This window comes from Ceratotherium simum, chromosome 6, assembly GCF_057802395.1.
Source record: "Ceratotherium simum simum isolate JZ-2026a chromosome 6, ASM5780239v1, whole genome shotgun sequence".
NCBI classification, from domain to species: Eukaryota; Metazoa; Chordata; class Mammalia; order Perissodactyla; family Rhinocerotidae; genus Ceratotherium; species Ceratotherium simum.
This window is the reverse complement of record NC_141905.1, coordinates 55573550-55592038: the sequence shown is the minus strand read 5'-3', so window position 1 is coordinate 55592038 and position 18489 is coordinate 55573550. Positions and strand designations below refer to the sequence as shown.

Sequence of the window (18489 nt, the reverse complement as noted above, 5' to 3'; positions counted from 1 at the left end):
GACTGTGTTGACTGTGTGTGTGGACGTGTGGGTGGCAGGGCTTGTCAGCTGAAGAAGACTTGTGCTTCTCAAAGACCCACATAGGGGGTTTGCCCCACCTTCCAAAGCCTAAAACAATTGGGTGCTCCCATGCCTGAGGCCAGCCCCACCCAGCTGAAATCCCCAGAGAGCTGACAAGAGACCTAAAGGCTGGAGGCTTACAGCAATTGTAAGGCCCTGAGCCTAACAACCTGCCACGCTGGGGGCCTACTCACTTAAAAGAAATACTGCAACACAAATATGATATTAGAACTTGCAGCCAACTGTACTGGGGTTCCGCACACCGGATAAAGAGACTGAAGGGCCCACAACAACTACAAGCAGCTAAGCATTACAACAGCTGGCCATGAACATAACTCGGCCTCCCTGGGCGCCTACAGGGAGAGCAAACAGGCCACAACAGAAGGACACACATAGCCCACATAGGGGTCACCCCTGGAACATTGAGAACTGAGGGAAGCACACTGCAAGCCTCTTAAGGAATCACTTATATAAGGTCACCTAACCAAGAGCAGGAGACGTAGCTGTCCTACCTAATATGTAGACACAAGCACAGGGAAAGAGGCAAAATGAGGAGGCAAAGGAATACATTCCAAGTAAGGGAACAGGACAAAACCCCAGAAAAGGAACTAAGTGAAACAGAAATGAGCAACCTACCCAACAGAAAGTTCAAACAAAGAGTGTTAAGGATGCTCATTTTTCTGGGGAGAAGAATAGATGAACTCAGTGAGAACATCAACAAAGAAATGGAAGATATAAAAAAGAACCAATCAGAAATGAAGAATACAATACTGGAAATGAAAGATTCATTAGAGGGACTCAAAAGCAGAGTAGAGGATACAGAAGAACGAATCTGCGAGCTGGATGAAAGACTAGAAGAAATTACCCAAGGTGAACACGTAAAAGAGAAAAGAATTAAAAAGAGTGAGGACAGTCTAAGGGACCTCTGGGACAACATCAAGCACACTAACATCCATGTTATAGGTGTCCCGGAAGGAGAAGAGCGAGACAAAGGGGCAGAGAATGTATTTCAAGAAATAATAGATGAAAACTTCCCTCACCTAAGGAAGGAAACAGACATCCAGGTACAGGAATCACAGAGAGCCCCAAACAAGATAAACCCAAAGAGGCCCACACCAAGACACCTCATAATCAAAATGTCCAGAACTAAAGATAAAGAGAGAATCCTAAAAGCCGCAGGAGAAAGACAAGTTATGTGCAAAGGAAACGCCATAAGGCTATCAGCTGACTTCTCAGCAGAAACCTTACAGGCTAGAAGAGAGTGGCACAATATATTTAAAGTGCTAAAAGGAAAAAAACTTACAGCCAAGAATACTTTACCCACCAAGGTTATCATTCAAAACAGAAGGAGAGATCAAAAATTTCCCAGACAAGCAAAAATTAAAGGAGTTTGTCACCAAGAAACCAGTGCTACAAGAAATGTTAAAGGGACTGATTTAAGGGGAAAAGAGAAGACCACAAATAGGAAAAATTATCTATTTCCATGATAAGAGAGTAATGGATACAAATGCACAAAAAAGCGGTTAGATATGATATCAAAAACATAAATGGAGGGAGGAGGGGTGTTAAAGAGTAGAGCTTTCAGACAGAGGTCAAACTAAAGAGACCACCAATTCTGTATAGAAGGAGAAAAGAACAGAGAAGGACTACTAAAACACTGAGAAAAAAAAAGTTAAAAAATGGCAGTAAGTACATACTTATCAATAGCTACTTTAAACGTCAATGGACTAAAACCTCCAATTAAAAGGCATAGGGTGGCTGATTGGATAAAACAACAAGACCCATATGTATGCGGCATACAAGAGACACACTTCAGACCTAAAACACTCACAAACTGAAAGTGAAGGGATGGAAAAAGGTACTCCACACAAATAGCAATGAAAAGGAAGCTGGGGTAGCAGTACTCATATCAGACAAAATAGACTTTAAAACAAAAACTGTAAAAAGAGACAAAGAAGGGCATTACATAATGATCAAGTGAACAATCCACATGTAAATATGATGTAACACATGTAAATATCTACGCACTCAATGTAGGTGCCCCTAAATATATAAAGCAATTATTAAAAGACATAAAAAGAGAAATAGACAGTAACGCAATAATAGTAGGGGACTTTAACACTCCACTTACACAAACAGATAGATCATCCAAACAGAAGATCAATAAGGAAACATTGGCCTTAAATGACACACTAGAACAGATGGACCTAGTAGATACATACAGAGCATTCGATCCAAAAACCGAAGCATACACATTCTTTTCAAATGCACATGGAACATTCTCCAGGATTGACCACATATTAGGCCACAAAACAAGTCTCCATAAATTTAAGAAGATTGAAATAATAGCAAGCATCTTTTCTGACCCCGATGGTATGAAACTAGAAATCAACTATATGAAGAAAATCAAAAAGCCACAAGTACGTGGAGATTAAACAAAATGCTACTGAACAATGACTGGGTCAATGAAGAAATCAAAAAATACCTGAGGACAAATGAAAATGAAAATACAACATGCCAGAATTTATGGGATACAGCAAAAGCAGTTCTAAGAGGGAAGTTTATAGCAATACACGCCTATCTCAACAAGCAAGAAAAATCTCAAATAAACAATCTAACAATGCACCTAAAGGAACTGGAAAAAGAAGAACAAACAAAGCCCAAAATCAGTAGAAGAAGGGAAATAATAAAAATCAGAGCAGAAATAAATGAAATAGAGAATTAAAACCAATAGAAAAAATTAATAAAACCAAGAGCTGGTTCCTTGAAAAGACAGACAAAGTTGACAAACCTTGAGCTAGACTCACCAAGAAAAAAAGAGAGAAGGCACAAATAAGTAAAATCAGAAATGAAAGAGGAGAAATTACAACAGACACCTCAGAAATATGAAAGATTATAAGCGAATACTATGAAAAGCTATATTTCAACCAATTGGACAATTTGGAAGAAATGGATAAATTCTTAGAATCATACAACCTTCCAAAACTGGATCAAGAAGAAGTAGAGAATTTGAATAGACCAATCACCAGTAAGAAACAGTAACCACAAACCTCCCCAAAAATAAAAGTCCAGGACCAGACGGCTTCCCTGGTGAATTCTACCAAACATTCAAAGACTTAATACCCAACCTTCTCAAACTCTTCCAAAAATTGAGGACGGTGGGAAGCTCCCTAACTCATTCTACGAAGCCAACATTACCCTGATACCAAAACCAGACAAGGACAACACAAAAAAAGAAAATTACAAGCCAATATCACTGATGAACATCGATGCAAATATCCTCAATAAAATACTAGCAAATCGCATACAACAATACATTAAAAAGATTATACACCATGATCAAGTGGGATTTATTCCAGGTGTGCAGGGATGGTTCAACATTCACAAATCAATCAACGTAATACACCACATTAATAAAATGAAGAATAAAAATCACATGATCATCTCAATAGATGCAGAGAAAGCATTTGACAAGATACAGCATCCATTTATGATAAAAACTCTGAATAAAAGGGGGATAGAAGAAAAGTACCTCAACATAATAAAGGCCATATATGAGAAACCCACAGCTAATATCATCCTCAATGATGAAAAACTGAAAGCTATCCCTCTAAGAACAGGAACCAGACAAGGATGCCCACTCTCACCACTCCTATTTAACATAGTACTAGAAGTCCTAGCCAGAGCAATCAGGCAAGAGAAAGAAATAAAAGGGATCCAAATTGGAAAGGAAGAAGTGAAACTCTCACTATTTGTAGATGACATGATTTTATATATAGAAAACCCTAAAGAATCCACCAGAAAACTTTTAGAAGTAATAAACAAATACAGTAAAGTTGCAGGATACAAAATCAACATACAAAAATCAGTTGCATTTCTATACACTAACAACGAAGTAGCAGAAAGAGAAATTAAGAATATAATCCCATTTACAATTGCAACAAAAAGAATAAAATACCTAGAAATAAACTTAACCAAAGAGGTGAAAGATCTGTACACTGAAAACTATAAAACATTGCCGAAAGAAATTGAAGAAGACACAAAGAAATGGAAAGATATTCCATGCTCTTGGATTGGAAGAATTAACATAGTTAAGATGTCCGTACTTCCTAAAGCCATCTATAGATTCAATGCAATCCCTATCAAAGTTCCAACAACAATTTTCACAGAAATAGAACAAAGAATCCTAAAATTTATATGGAACAACAAAAGACCCTGAATAGCTAAAGGAATCCTGAGAAAAAAGAACAAAGCTGGAGTTATCACACTCCCTGATTTCAAAATATACTACAAAGCTATAGTAAGCAAAACAGCATGGTACTGGCACAAAAACAGACACACAGATCAATGGAATAGAATCGAAAACCCAGAAATAAACCCACACGTCTATGGACAGCTAATCTTTGACAAAGGAGCGAAGAACCTACAATGCAGAACAGAATGGTGTTGGGAAAACTGGATAGCCACATGCAAAAAATGAATTAGACCCTTACCTTACACCATACACAAATATTAACTCAAAGTGGATTAAAGACTTGAATGTAAGACCTGAAACTGTGAAAGTTCTAGAAGAAAACATAGGCAGTACGCTCTTCAACATCGGTCTTAGCAACATATTTTCAAGCACCATGTCTGACCGGGCAAGAGAAACAATAGAAAAAAATTAACAAATGGGACTACGTCGAACCAAAAAGCTTCTGCTCAGCAAAGCAAACCATCAACAAAACGAAAAGACAACCTAACAATTGGGAGAAGATATTTGCAAACCATACATCTGATAAGGGCTTAATCTCCAAAATAGATAAAGAACTCAGGCATCTCAACAACAAAAAACTACCAACCCAATTAAAAATTGGGCAAAAGATCTGAACAGACATTTCTCCAAAGAAGGTATACAGATGGCCAACAGACACACGAAAAGATGTTCAACATCATTAAGTATCAGGGAAATGCAAATCCAAACTACGAGATATCACCTCCCACCCATCAGAATGGCTATAATTAATAAGACAGGAAAAACATGTGTTGTAGAGGATGTAGAGAGAGGGGAACTCTCATACACTGCTGGTGGGAGTGCAAACTGGTGCAGCCACTATGGAAAACAGTATGGAGATTCCTGAAAAAATTAGGGGGGCTGGCCCCATGGCTTAGAGGTTAAGCGCACGCTCTCCGCTACTGGCGGCCTCGGTTCAGATCCTGGGCGTGCACCGACGCACCACTTGTCTGGCCATGCTGAGGCAGCGTCCCACATACAGCAACTAGAAGGATGTGCAGCTATGACATACAACAATCTACTGGGGCCTTGGGGAGAAAAAGGGAAAAAAAGGAGGAGGATTGGCAATAGATATTAGCTCAGGGCCGGTCTTCCTCAGCAAAAAAAAAATAGGAATAGGACTGCCATACGATCCAGCTATTCCACTCTTGGTGTTATCCAAAGAACATGAAAACACGCGTACATAAAGATACATGCACTTCTGTGTTCATTGCAGCATTGTTCACAATAGCCAAGACTTGGAAGCAACCTAAGTGCCCATCAAGGACCGAATGAATAAAGAAGATGTGGTATATATACACAATGGAACACTAATCAGCCATAATAATGGTGAGATCCAGTCATTTGTGACAACATGGATAGACATTGAGGGTATTATGCTCAGCGAAGTAAGTCCGAGGTAGAAAGTCAAATACCATATGATCTGACTCATAAGTAGAAGATAAAAACAACAACAAACCCATAGAGACAGAGATTGGATTGGTGGTTAACAGAGGGGAAAAAGAGAAGGAGGATGGCGAAAGGGATGATTAGGCACATGTGTGTGGTGATAGATTGTAATTAGTCTTTGGGTGGTGAAGTATGTAGTCTCTGCAGAAATAGAGGTATAATGACGTACACCTAAAATTTATATAATGTTATAAACCAATGTTACCGCAATAAAAATAAATGTAAATGCACATGTCAAAGAATTAGAAAAAGAAGAAACTAAGCCCAAAGTTAATAGAAGGAAGGAAATACCAAAGATCAGGGTGGAAATGAATAAAATAGAGAGAAAAGGAAAACAGAATAGATTAATGAAACTAAGAGCTGGTTTTTTGAAAAGACAAACAAAATAGACAAATCTGTAGCTAGACTCCTAAAAAAAAAAAAAAAGAGGACACAAATAAAATCAGGAATGAAAGAGGACATGTTACAACTGATACCACAGAAATACAAAGGCTCATAAGAGACCACTATGAACAATTATAGACTAATAAACTGCACAATCTAGAGGAAATGAATAAATTCCTAGAAACATACAACCTATCAGACTGAATCCTGAAGAAATACAAAATCTGAAAGATTTATTACTAGTAAGGAGATTGAATCAGTAATCAAATACCTCCCAACATATGGCATGGCGACCATAGTTAATTATACTATTTGCATATTTGAAAGTTGTTAAGAGAGTAGATCTTAAAACTTCTGATCACAAGAAAAAAAATTGTAGCTATGTATGGTGACAATTGTTAACTAGACTTATTGTGGTGATTATCCTGCAATATACACAAACATAGAATCATTATGCTGCATACCCAAAACTAATATAACTTTATATGTCAATTATGCTTCAATAAAAAATAAAAAGTAAATAAAATAAAGGAACTCACATAAAATGTTGGTACTGGATTTTTATAAAAATCTTATAAAAATTGGTACAACATAGCATAAACATTGAGAACACTCTTTACATTAATGCAGGTCAGAGTCTAAAGGGGTTTCGGGAAACTAAGCATAAGTAACCTCCTCCCATCTCCATGGGAAAACATTAGGAATCAAAATCTGCTATAGTGCTGTCCAATAAAATGTCTAGAATCATGTCAGACCAGGACTTTGCTGCTCCAATGATCTCTTGAGACAAAAGGACGGCGTTTGGACCTGGAAAGCTTTGTCACAGAAAGTCGTTTTTCTAGCAAAGGTGGCTTTGCCCTTCCCTAGGATCGCCAAGACAGTGAGTAGTCACTAACAGACAATGAGTTTCACCTGAGACTGAAGACTCCAGTAAATTGAAGCAAACATCACTCAATGAGTTAATTAGTGAATCTTTTTTCTATGCAACAACCTAAACATATCTTTGTGTCCATATCCTATTCTCATTGTGAAGATTATAGTTTCAGAAGATAAAAGGTCAAGTAATTAATGCAATGAATCATCAGTTTTTAATTCTTTTTCCTTTCTTTTATCTCTTGCTCAGGGATCATTGCTTTCTGTGTATTGTTTCAGCTAAATGGAACTTAAATTCATTTTTTACCACAAGTTTTCTCATATTTACCCAAAGATTAAAGCTAATATTAACAGATACATAACATCTGTAAAACAATAACAGATATAATCAATATTGAAAGATTTTTATATGTGCTTTTCTTAAGGACTTAAACCAAATATGTAAATTGTTTATTGATTTTTCTTTAGTGTGATGGTTCTTTGTTAACAAAGAATTTTCAGTTCCACATGCTAGCACATTCTACTATTCCTACTTTTTTAAATTGAGGTATTAAAAAACGTACAGGACACAAGTGTATAACTCGATGTGATGTATAATCACTACCTAGATCATTCCCAACATACTAGAAGGATCCATTGTGTCCCTTTGCTGTCATAGTTCCCAGAGAAAACCACTGCTTCTGACTTGTGTCACTATAGATTAATTTTGTCTCTTCTTTAATTTCTTATAAACGGAATCATACAGATGTAATCTTCATATTGGCTTTTTTTGTTCATTGTTACGACTGTGAGTTCCACCCATATTTGCATGTGGCAGCAATTGCTCTTTTTGTTAGTGCACAATCAATTGTAGGAATATACTACAATTTATGTATCCATTCTACCGTAGATGGGCAATTGGGTTGTTTTCAATCTTTACAACAAAGAGTAAAGCTTTTTTAAACATTCTTGTGCATATCTATTAGCAGACATACACATTCAGTTCTCTTGAGTATATAACTAGGAGTGGAATTACTGAGTTACAAAATAAGAACATATGTTTTCATAGCCATTGTCAAAAAGTTATCCAAACTGGTTGTAATTCTTGCTATTTTTAAAATTAGGTAGTTTCATAGGATGATTGCCTCTAAGACAGAGGAAATAAACCCCCAAAAACCTATCAACAAGCAAAAGTAAATTCTACCAAACATTTAATGAAGAATTAATACCAACCCTTCTCAAACTCTTCCAAAACATAGAAGAAACAGAAAACTTCTACACTCATTTAGCAAGGCCAGCATTACCCTGATACCAAAACCAAACAAGGACATTCTGAGAAAAGAAAATTCCAGGCCAGTGTCTTGCTGAACGTAAATGCAAAAATCCTCAACAAAGTATTATCAAACTAAATTCAACAATACATTAAGAGAATCACATGCCATGATCAAGTCTGATTTACTTCAGGGATGTAAGAATGTTTCAGCATCTGCAAATCATTTGATGTGATATACCACATTAACAAAATGAAGGATAAAAAGCCTATGATCTACTACTTAATGAGTGCTATCATACGGTATTTGGCCTTCTCCGTCTGACTTATTTCACTTTGCATAATACCCTCAATGTCCATCCATGTTGTCACAAATGGCTGGACTTCATTGTTTCTTATGGCTGAGTAGTATTCCATTGTGAGTATATACCACATCTTCTTTATCCATTTGTCCCTTGATGGGCACTTAGGTTGCTTCCAAGTCTTAGCAATTGTGAATAACGCTGAACACAGGGGTGCGTGTTTCTTTATGCAGTGGTGTTTTCACACATAGAGACAGAGATTGGATTGGTGGTTACCAGAGGGGAAGGGGGGAGGGAGGAGGGCTAAACGGATAATTAGGCACATGTGTGTGTTGATGGATTGTAATTAGTATTTGGGTGGTGAACATGAGAACATGATGTAATCCATGCAGAAATAGAAGTATAATGATGTACACCTGAAATTTATACAATGTTATAAACCAATGTTACCACAATAAACAAAAACTTAAAAAAAAAGAACAATGAAAAAACAAAAACTCCTATGATCATCTCAATAGATGTAGAAAAAGCATTTAACAAAATTCAACATTCATTCATGATAAAAACTCTCAACAAAGTGGATTTAGAGGAAACGTGTCTTAACATAATAAGGCCATATATGACGAGCCAACAGCTAACATCATACTCAATGGTGAAAAGCTGAAAGCTTTTCCTCTAAGGTCAGAATAAAACAAGGATGCCCACTCTAGGCACTTTTACTCAACATAGTACTGCAAGTCCCAGTCAGAGCAATTTGGTGAGAAAAAGAAATAAAAGGTATTCCAATAGAAAAGAAGATGTAAAACTGTCTCTCTTGCTGATGACACGACATTATATATAGAACATCCTAAAAGCTCTACCAAAAAATTGTTAGAACAAGTAAACAATTCAGTAAAGTTGCAGGATACAAAATCAGTACACAAAATTTAGTTGCTTTTCTATAAATTATGAATGAATTACCAGTAAGAGAAATTAGGAAAACAATCCCACTTACAATTGCATCAAAAAGAATAAAATACCTAGGAATAAATTTAATCAAGGAGATGAAATATTGGTACATGAAAACTATAAGACAGTGGTGAAGAAATTGAAGAAGACACAAACCAATGGAACGATATTCTGTGCTCATGGACAGGAAGAATTAATATTGTTAAAATGTTCATACTACCCAAAGCAATCTACATTCAATGCAATCCCTATCAAAATTTCAGTGGTGTTTTTCACAGAAATAGAACAAGCAATACTAAAATCTGTATGGAACCACAAAAGACTTCAAACGGCCAAAGTAATCTTGAGACAGAAGAACAAAGCTAGAGGCATTACACTCCTGCTTTCAAGCTATATTACAAAGCCATTTAATCAAAACAGTATGGTATCAGCATAAAATCAGACACAAAAATCAGTGAAACAGAATAGAGAGCCCAGCAATAAACCCACATATATATAGTCAATAATTTATGACAAGGGAGCCAAGAATATACAGTGGTGAAATGAGAGTCTCTTTAATAAATGATGCTGGCAAAACTTGACAGCCACATGGAAAAGAATGAAATTGGACCGCTAACTTACACTACACCCAAAAATCAACTCAAAATGGATTAAAGACTTAAATATCAGAGCTAAAAGTTAGTGGATAAGCTCCTGACATTAGTCTTGGCAACGAGTTTTTGGATTTGACATCAAAGTGAAAAGCAACCAAAGCAAAAATAAACAAATGGGACTACATCAAACTAAAAAGCTTCTGTACACCAAAGGAAACCATCAACAAGTGAAAAGGCAACCTACCAAATGGGACAAAATATTTGCAATCTTCTATATGATAAGAGGTTGATATCTGAAATATATAAAGAACTCATACAACTCAGTGGAAAAAAAGAAAACAATATTATTTAAAAATGGGCAGAGGATCTGAAAAGACGTTTTTCCAAAGACACCCAAGTGGCCATCAGGTACATGAAAAGGTGCTCAACATCACTAATCATCTGGGAAATGCAAATCAAAACCACAATTAGGTATCACTTCACACCTGTTATGATGGCTGTAATCAAAAATCAAAAGATAAGTGCTGGCAAGAGAGTGGAGAAAAGGGAACACTTGTACACTGTTACTGAGAATGCAAATTGTTACCGCTATTATGGAATATAGTATGGAGGTTCCTTAAAAAATTAAAAATAGAACTACCGTGTGATCCAGCAATCCCACTTCTGAGTATATATCCAAAGTACACGAAATCAGTGTCTCAAAGAAATATCTGCACTCCCATGTTCCTTGAAGCATTATTCACAGTAACCAAGATGTGAAAACAATCTAAGTCTGTCAATGAACAAATGGATAAAGAAGATGTTGTATATATTTATATAGAGAATATTATATGAAATATAATGGAATTATATTTTATAATTTATATTCCATATATTTATTTATAATTGTAATTTATATTACATCATTTAATTTAATTTATAATTTATATAATTTATATTCCATAAAATGGAATAGTATAGAATATAATGGAATATTATTCAGCCATTAAAAAGAAGGAAATTCTGCCATTTGTGATAATGTAGATGAAACTGGAGGGCATTCTACTAGTGAAATAAGCCGTACCAGGAAAGAGAAATACTATATGGTATCACTTCCATGTGAAATCTAAAAAAAAAAAAAAAGTTAAAATCAGAGAAACAGAACAAAATGGTGGTTGCCAGGGGCTGGGGGTGAGGGAAATAGTGAGATGTTGGTCAAAGGGTACAAACTTTCAGTTATAAGATGAATAAGTTCTAGAGATCTATATATACAGCATAGTGACTATCGTTAACAATACTGTATTTTACTTGAAATTTCCCAATGGAGTAGATCTTAAGTGTTCTCATCATACTAAAAAAAAAGATAATTATGAGGTAACAGATGTGTTAATTAACTTGATCGTGTTAGTCATTCACAATGTATATGTATATCAAACCATCACATTGTACCTTAAATATATACAATTTTTATTTGTCAAGTGTACATCAATGAAGCTGGAAAAATAAAATAAAATTTCTATTTAATATTTTAAAATATTTTCTGTTTTCTTTTCTTTTCATCTCTTTCCATTTATTTCTATAAATGTTTTCATCATACTTCCTATACTGCCACTTTCAGATAATTCTAATACTTAGATTTAACAGGTTTTTCTTTCTACTGTCTACTTTTTATTTTCATACTTTTGTATCTATCTTGTTTGTAGGTCAGGTTATTGATTTACCTTTACCTCTGTGGAAATATAAAATGCATCCAGTAAAGTGCATTAATCTTTAGTATACACTTGGGTGAATTTTTACGTACATATACACCTTCATAGGCACCATCCACATCAAGAACTAGAACATTTCCCAACACCCAGGAGGCTCTCTCACAGCCTTTTCCAGTCCATTCACCCCAGAGAAGAAACTGTTACTCTGACTTCTGTCAATGAAGGTAAGTTTTGCCTATTTTAGAAACATACAAAAATAGAATCTTACAGAATGTACATTTTGATGCCTGCTCTTTCACTTAACCTTATATCTATGAGATTCATGCATTTTTCTACAAGTAGCACTGGCTTCTTTTTTATTGATAGATGTATTCCATTGTGCAAATATGACATGATATGTTAATATAATAATGGACATTGGGTTGGTTCCACTTTGGAGGAACTATGAAGAAAGCAATTGTGAACACTCTTGTTCATGTCTTTTCTTAGGTATATGCACACATTTCTCTAGGGTATACAGCTAAGAGTAAAGTCCCTGGACTCTAGGGGTAGGCACGTGTCTAGGATTGGAACATATGGTCAAACATTTCAAATTTTTGCATCAAGCTATCCCCCCACTAGCAATATTTGAAAGTTCCAATTGTACCACGTCCTCATGAATATTGGAGATTTTCAGGCTTTTATTTTTTGTTTCCATTCTGGTAGGTATGTATTAGTAATTCATTGTAGCTTTAATTTTTATTTCCCATATAACTAATATAGTCAAGTACATTTTCTCATGTTTATTGACCGCATGGATATCCTCTACTGTGAAATGATTATTCAAACAGTTTTTCCATTTAAAGGTATTTAGAGTGTCTTTATTTTTTTAGTTCTTTATATAATCTGAATATTGGTCCTTTCATGGATATATTAATTGCAAATATTTCTCCCAGTCTGTAGCTCGCCTTTGATTATCTTAAATACTATCTTTTGATCAACAGGAGTTTAAATATTAATGTAAATAAAGACCTATTTATTGATCTCTTATAAGTAGTGCCTTTTACATCCTATTTTTAAAAATTCTTTGCAGAGTTCAAGATCATAAAGATTTGCTCTTATGTTTTACAGTAGAGGCTTCACAGTTTTATTTTTCACACTTCTGTCTATGATCCATCTCAAATTACTGTTTGTAAACAACTTGTAGGGAACCAAGTTATATTTTCTTCTGACTGAGTATCCATTTACCTGGCATCACTTATTGAGATTATCCTTTTCCTACTAACTTAAGTGGCACTCTTACATGATCATATATGTGTGATTCTGTTTCTTTTTTTTTTTATCTATTTTTCAGTTACTTAAGAAAACTTTAATATAAATTTTTAACATCTCAATTCCTTGTCGAAAGCATTCGTATACACACAGACACAGACACATAAAGCTCTGTGCTTTGTGGCTCTGCAGTAGTCACAAGTTAAGAAGACATGGCCCTTACCTTCTAGCAATTTTTTTTTTTTGCAGCCATCCTTATTTTTTTGTTTTTTTAATTTTTTGTTTATTGCAGTAACATTGGTTTATAACATTGTATGATGGGTTGTAATTAGTATTTGGGTGGTGAACATGATGTAATCTATGCAGATAGAAGTATAATGATGTACACCTGAAATTTATACAATGTGATTCTGTTTCTAAACTCTGTTCTATTCCATTCCAAGTTACTATCCTTGTGCCAACACCACATTGTCTTAATTATTGCAGCTTTAAAGTAAGTCTTGATATCTGGTGTGTAAGTCTTCCACCCTCCTCCTTCTTCTTCTTTAGTATTGTCTTGACTATAATAGTTTCTTTGCATTTCCACACAATTTTGGAATCAATTGGTCAATTCCCACAGACATTCTGATAAGATTTTGACTGAGAATTCACTGAATCTATAGTGTATATTGAGAGAATTGACACCTTAACAGTATTGATTTTTTTCTATTTGTGAACATGGTATAACTCTCCATGTATTTGGATATATTTTATTTCTCCCAGGAATGTTAGGTAGTTTGCAATTTTGAGGTGTTGCACATTACACATTAGATTTATTCCTAGGTATTTGAGGGGGGTTTCAGGTTAGTTGAAATGGTTCTTTTAACAATATTATCTAATTATTTGTTGTTAGTGTAAATAAATACATTTCAGTTTTGTATTAACCTTGTATTCAGTTCCAATGGCTGTGCGTCTTTGACACCAGCAGTGTACTTCTATTTGGCTACACATTTACACCCTCAGGATCTAAATAGAACTTTCTTAGCAGTTTACTTTATTTTTGTTTAGTGACTACTCTGAAATAGTTCTGTAAAGTTTCTATCCTTTGCCATGTGCATCCACTAAAGCATCTGCTCAGTTAGCTTAATGCTCACCTAATAATTGGACAGATATTTCCTTAATAGTCTAGAACCAATAAATCTCCTAGTCTTTGCAAGAGGCTCAGTGTGTATGTTGGAGCATGCCTTCAACACTCACCCAGGCAGTTTATAATTCTGCCTTAGCCTTCGCTTCCTGCTTACATAGAGCCTCAAGGTTAGCCAGAGGTGAGAGCTTGGGTCTTCTCAGGTCTTTCCTGAGCATATGTGGACTTCTACTGTCTCAATAATATGTCAGAATTTATCAAAGCGGCTTACAAACGTCTCATTCTCTAGCTTTTCCACTTAGGCTTTTTGGTTAGTCTATTGATTTCCTCAACTGTTATCCACAGCTTCAGGCATCCACACTCTTCAAAAATGGCCTCTAATTGTTTTCAACAAATACCCCTGGGAAAAAGGCTGTTTGTACTGTGCAAGCTCATAGTCAGACCAAATAAAGACAATCCTGCATGTAGGGTCTTCCAGGGAAATGCAAGACAGGTCAGATAATGACAGTTCTCTGGGAATAGGGCTTTGAAAGGTTTCCAACTCCATTCTGCCACCTCCAGTGGCTTTTAGGCGGCAGCTTCTCACCATGATTATGAGCTGTAGATTTCTAAGCTACCTCACGATAGGGGAGATAAAGGAAGGGAATAAGGCAAGTTAAAACACCACAAAGCTCACTGTTCTTACCGCGATTTATCTATTTTTCTTGAATAAACACTCTGTAGATTAATTAGCCTTTGGCTAATTTCCAGAAGTATGAAAAAGTTGATCTGATAATTTTTGTCTATGTGCTCACTGTTTTACAACAGAGAGAATTTTTAGGAGTCATTACTCTACACCACTTTGCTGACACCCTTCAGTCTAATATTGAAAAGAAGTAATGAGAGTGGATATCTTTACTTTCTACAAACTTATGGGGAAAGAATTCAATATTTCACCATTATTTTAAACATTGTCTGGGATTTTGGAGATGTCATTTTTCAGAATAAGAAAGTCCCATTTTTTTTTTTTCTCAAATGGGTTTTTGCCAAGAGTGTTTATGATACACAAGTGTTGAACTATACCAATTTTGTATATTTATTGAGAAGTTCACATGTTTTGTCAGCTGGGTTTTTTTGTATTGTGTGCTCACACTGTCCATCAGATAATGCAATGATAATTTGAGGCTCTGGATGACATCACTTTTCTCCAGCCAAAAGTATGCTTCCAGCAAGCAGAAAATGTTTAGCGGGTGGATCAGTTGTAATGTAACCAGCAATTGAACTTATTTAAAGCAGGATTCTAGTCTCACAAGGATTCTTCAACTTCAGGCTTATTCTTTTTTTTTTTTTCCTGGAACTTTCTGATTGGTTTATTTTTTTGTTGTTGTTTATTGCAGTAACATTCGTTTATAACATTGTAAAAATTTCAGGTGTACATCATTATACTTCTATTTCTGCATAGATTACATCATGTTCACCACCCAAATACTAATTACAACCCATCAACACACACATGTGCTGAATTATCCCTTTCACCCTCCTCCAACCCCCCTTCCCCTCTGGTAACCACCAATCCAATCTCTGTCTCTATGTGTTTGTTTGTTGTTGTTATTATCTACTACTTAATGAGGGAAATCATATGGTAGTTGACCTTCTCCCTCTGACTTATTTCACTTTGCATAATACCCTCAATGTCCATCCATGTTATCACAAATGGTTGGATTTCATCGTTTCTTATGGCTGAGTAGTATTCCATTGTGTATATATACCACATCTTCTTTATCCATTCGTCCCTTGATGGGCACTTAGGTTGCTTCCAAGTCTTGGCTATTGTGAATAACGCTGCAATGAACACAGGGGTGCATGTGTCTCTACACATTGGTGTTTTCAAGTTCTTTGGATAAATACCCAGCAGTGGAATAGCTGGATCATATGGTAGTTCTATCCTTAACTTTTTGAGGAATCTCCATACCGTTTTCCATAGTGGCTGCACCAGGTTGCACTCCCGCCAGCAGTGTATGAGAGTTCCCTTCTCTCCACATCCTCTCCAACACATGTTGTTTCCTGTCTTGTTAATTATAGCCATTCTGATGGTCGTGAGATGATATCTCATTGTAGTTTTGATTTGCGTTTCCCTGATAGTTAATGATGTTGAACATCTTTTCATGTGCCTTAGCAACATATTTTCAAGCATCATGTCTGACCGGGCAAGAGAAACAATAGGAAAAATAAACAAATGGACCTACATCAAACTAAAAAGCTTCTGCACAGCAAAGGAAACCATCAACAAAACGAAAAGACAACCTAACAATTGGGAGAAGATATTTGTAAACCATACATCTGATAAGGGGGTAATCTCCAAAATATATAAAGAACACATGCATCTCAACAACAAAAAGACTAACAACCCAATTAAAAAATGGGCAAAGGACCAGGCTTATTCTTTTTTTTTTTTTTTTTTTATTGCAGTAACATTGGTTTATAACATTGCAAAAATTTCAGGTGTACATCATTGTACTTCTATTTCTGCATGGACTACATCATGTTCACCACCAAAATACTAATTACAACCCATCACCACACACATGTACCGAATTATCCCTTTCACCCTCCACCCTCCCCCCTTCCCCTCTGGTAACCACCAATCCAATCTCTGTCCCTATGTGTTTGTTTATTGTTGTTATTATCTACTACTTAATGAAGGAAATCATATGGTATTTGGCCTTCTCCCTCTGACTTATTTCACTTTGCATTATACCCTCAATGTCCATCCATGTTGTCACAAATGGCTGGATTTCGTCGTTTCTTATGGCTGAGTAGTATTCCATTGTGTATATATACCACAGCTTCTTTATCCATTCGTCCCTTGATGGGCACTTAGGTTGCTTCCAAGTCTTGGCTATTGTGAATAAGGCTGCAATGAACACAGGGGTGCATGTACCTTTGCAAATTGGTGTTTTCAAGTTCTTTGGATAAATACCCAACAGTGGAATAGCTGGATCATATGGTAGTTCTATCCTTGATTTTTTGAGGAATCTCCATACTGTTTTCCATAGTGGCTGCACCAGTTTGCACTCCCACCAGCAGTGTATGAGAGTTCCCTTCTCTCCACAACCTCTCCAACACATGTTGTTTCCTGTCTTGTTAATTATAGCCATTCTGACGGGCGTGAGGTGATATCTCATTGTAGTTTTGATTTGCATTTCCCTGATAGTTAGTGATTTTGAACATCTTTTCATGTGTCTGTTGGCCATCTGTATATCTTCTTTGGAGAAATGTCTGTTCAGGTCTTTTGCCCATTTTTTAATTGGGTTGGTAGTTTTTTTGTTGTTGAGATGCATGAGTTCTTTATATATTTTGGAGATTAAGCCCTTATCAGATGTATGGTTTGCAAATATCTTCTCCCAATTGTTAGGTTGTCTTTTCGTTTTGTTGATGGTTTCCTTTGCTGTGCAGAAGATTTTTAGTTTGATGTAGTCCCATTTGTTTATTTTTTCTATTGTTTCTCTTGCCCGGACCAGGCTTATTCTTAATCCTTAATTGCAGACCTTCACTGTGACCTTTAGGCTTCAACTGAAGTCAATGTGTTTACTTGGTCTTTCCAACTTGGCAAGCTCTGATCTCCATTTGTTTTCCTTCTAGCCCTGAGAGTCTGCCAAAAATTCATTTCAAGATCTAAAGCAACTAAATGACATCTTACAGTAAGCCTTTCAGCCTCTCAGCTTCTGATTTCAAATCAGTAATCACCTCAAGGATAAAATCACATCAACTATCAGACTTATCAATATGGATTTCCCATACCCTGTCTTATCTTATCCCCACAAATCCCCACAACTTTTATCATTTTCCCATGCTGACAAGCAAATATATATGTACATATACGTGTGTATGTGTTTGTGTGATGAGTAAGACAGAGAGAGAGACATACATAGATACAAATGTCATTTCTGTAAATTTCTGATCATTGCAATAAAATATTCTTTGCCGATGATAGGATTTCCTTCTTGAAAAATTCATAAAAGGTAACTAAAAATTACTAAAGCTATCAAAGAATCCAATCCTCTGCATATACAAAGGTTTGATCAAATAGTGTTTCTATTACACTTATGATAGAAAAGTAAACAGATACATAATTTTTAGTGATTTATGCTTAAGTATCTATGAAAAACAAAAGTGCACAAATATGTGCCGCCACTTTACATCTAGGAAACTATGCTGAAGAAATAGTACAGAAATAATGGAAGATACATGTACTTTGTAGCATTTTTATATTAACAAAAGTTTAAAAATAATCTAAATATCCTTGAATAGGGAAAT

General features: G+C 35.7%; 1 protein-coding gene across 1 annotated transcript in view; it reads right to left on the bottom strand.

Moving 5' to 3' along the window:
• Nucleotides 1–18489, bottom strand: part of LOC101404812 (cytochrome P450 2C19-like) — a 114239-nt gene that overhangs the window by 68216 nt on the left and 27534 nt on the right. The gene's annotated exons all lie outside the window — the stretch shown is intronic.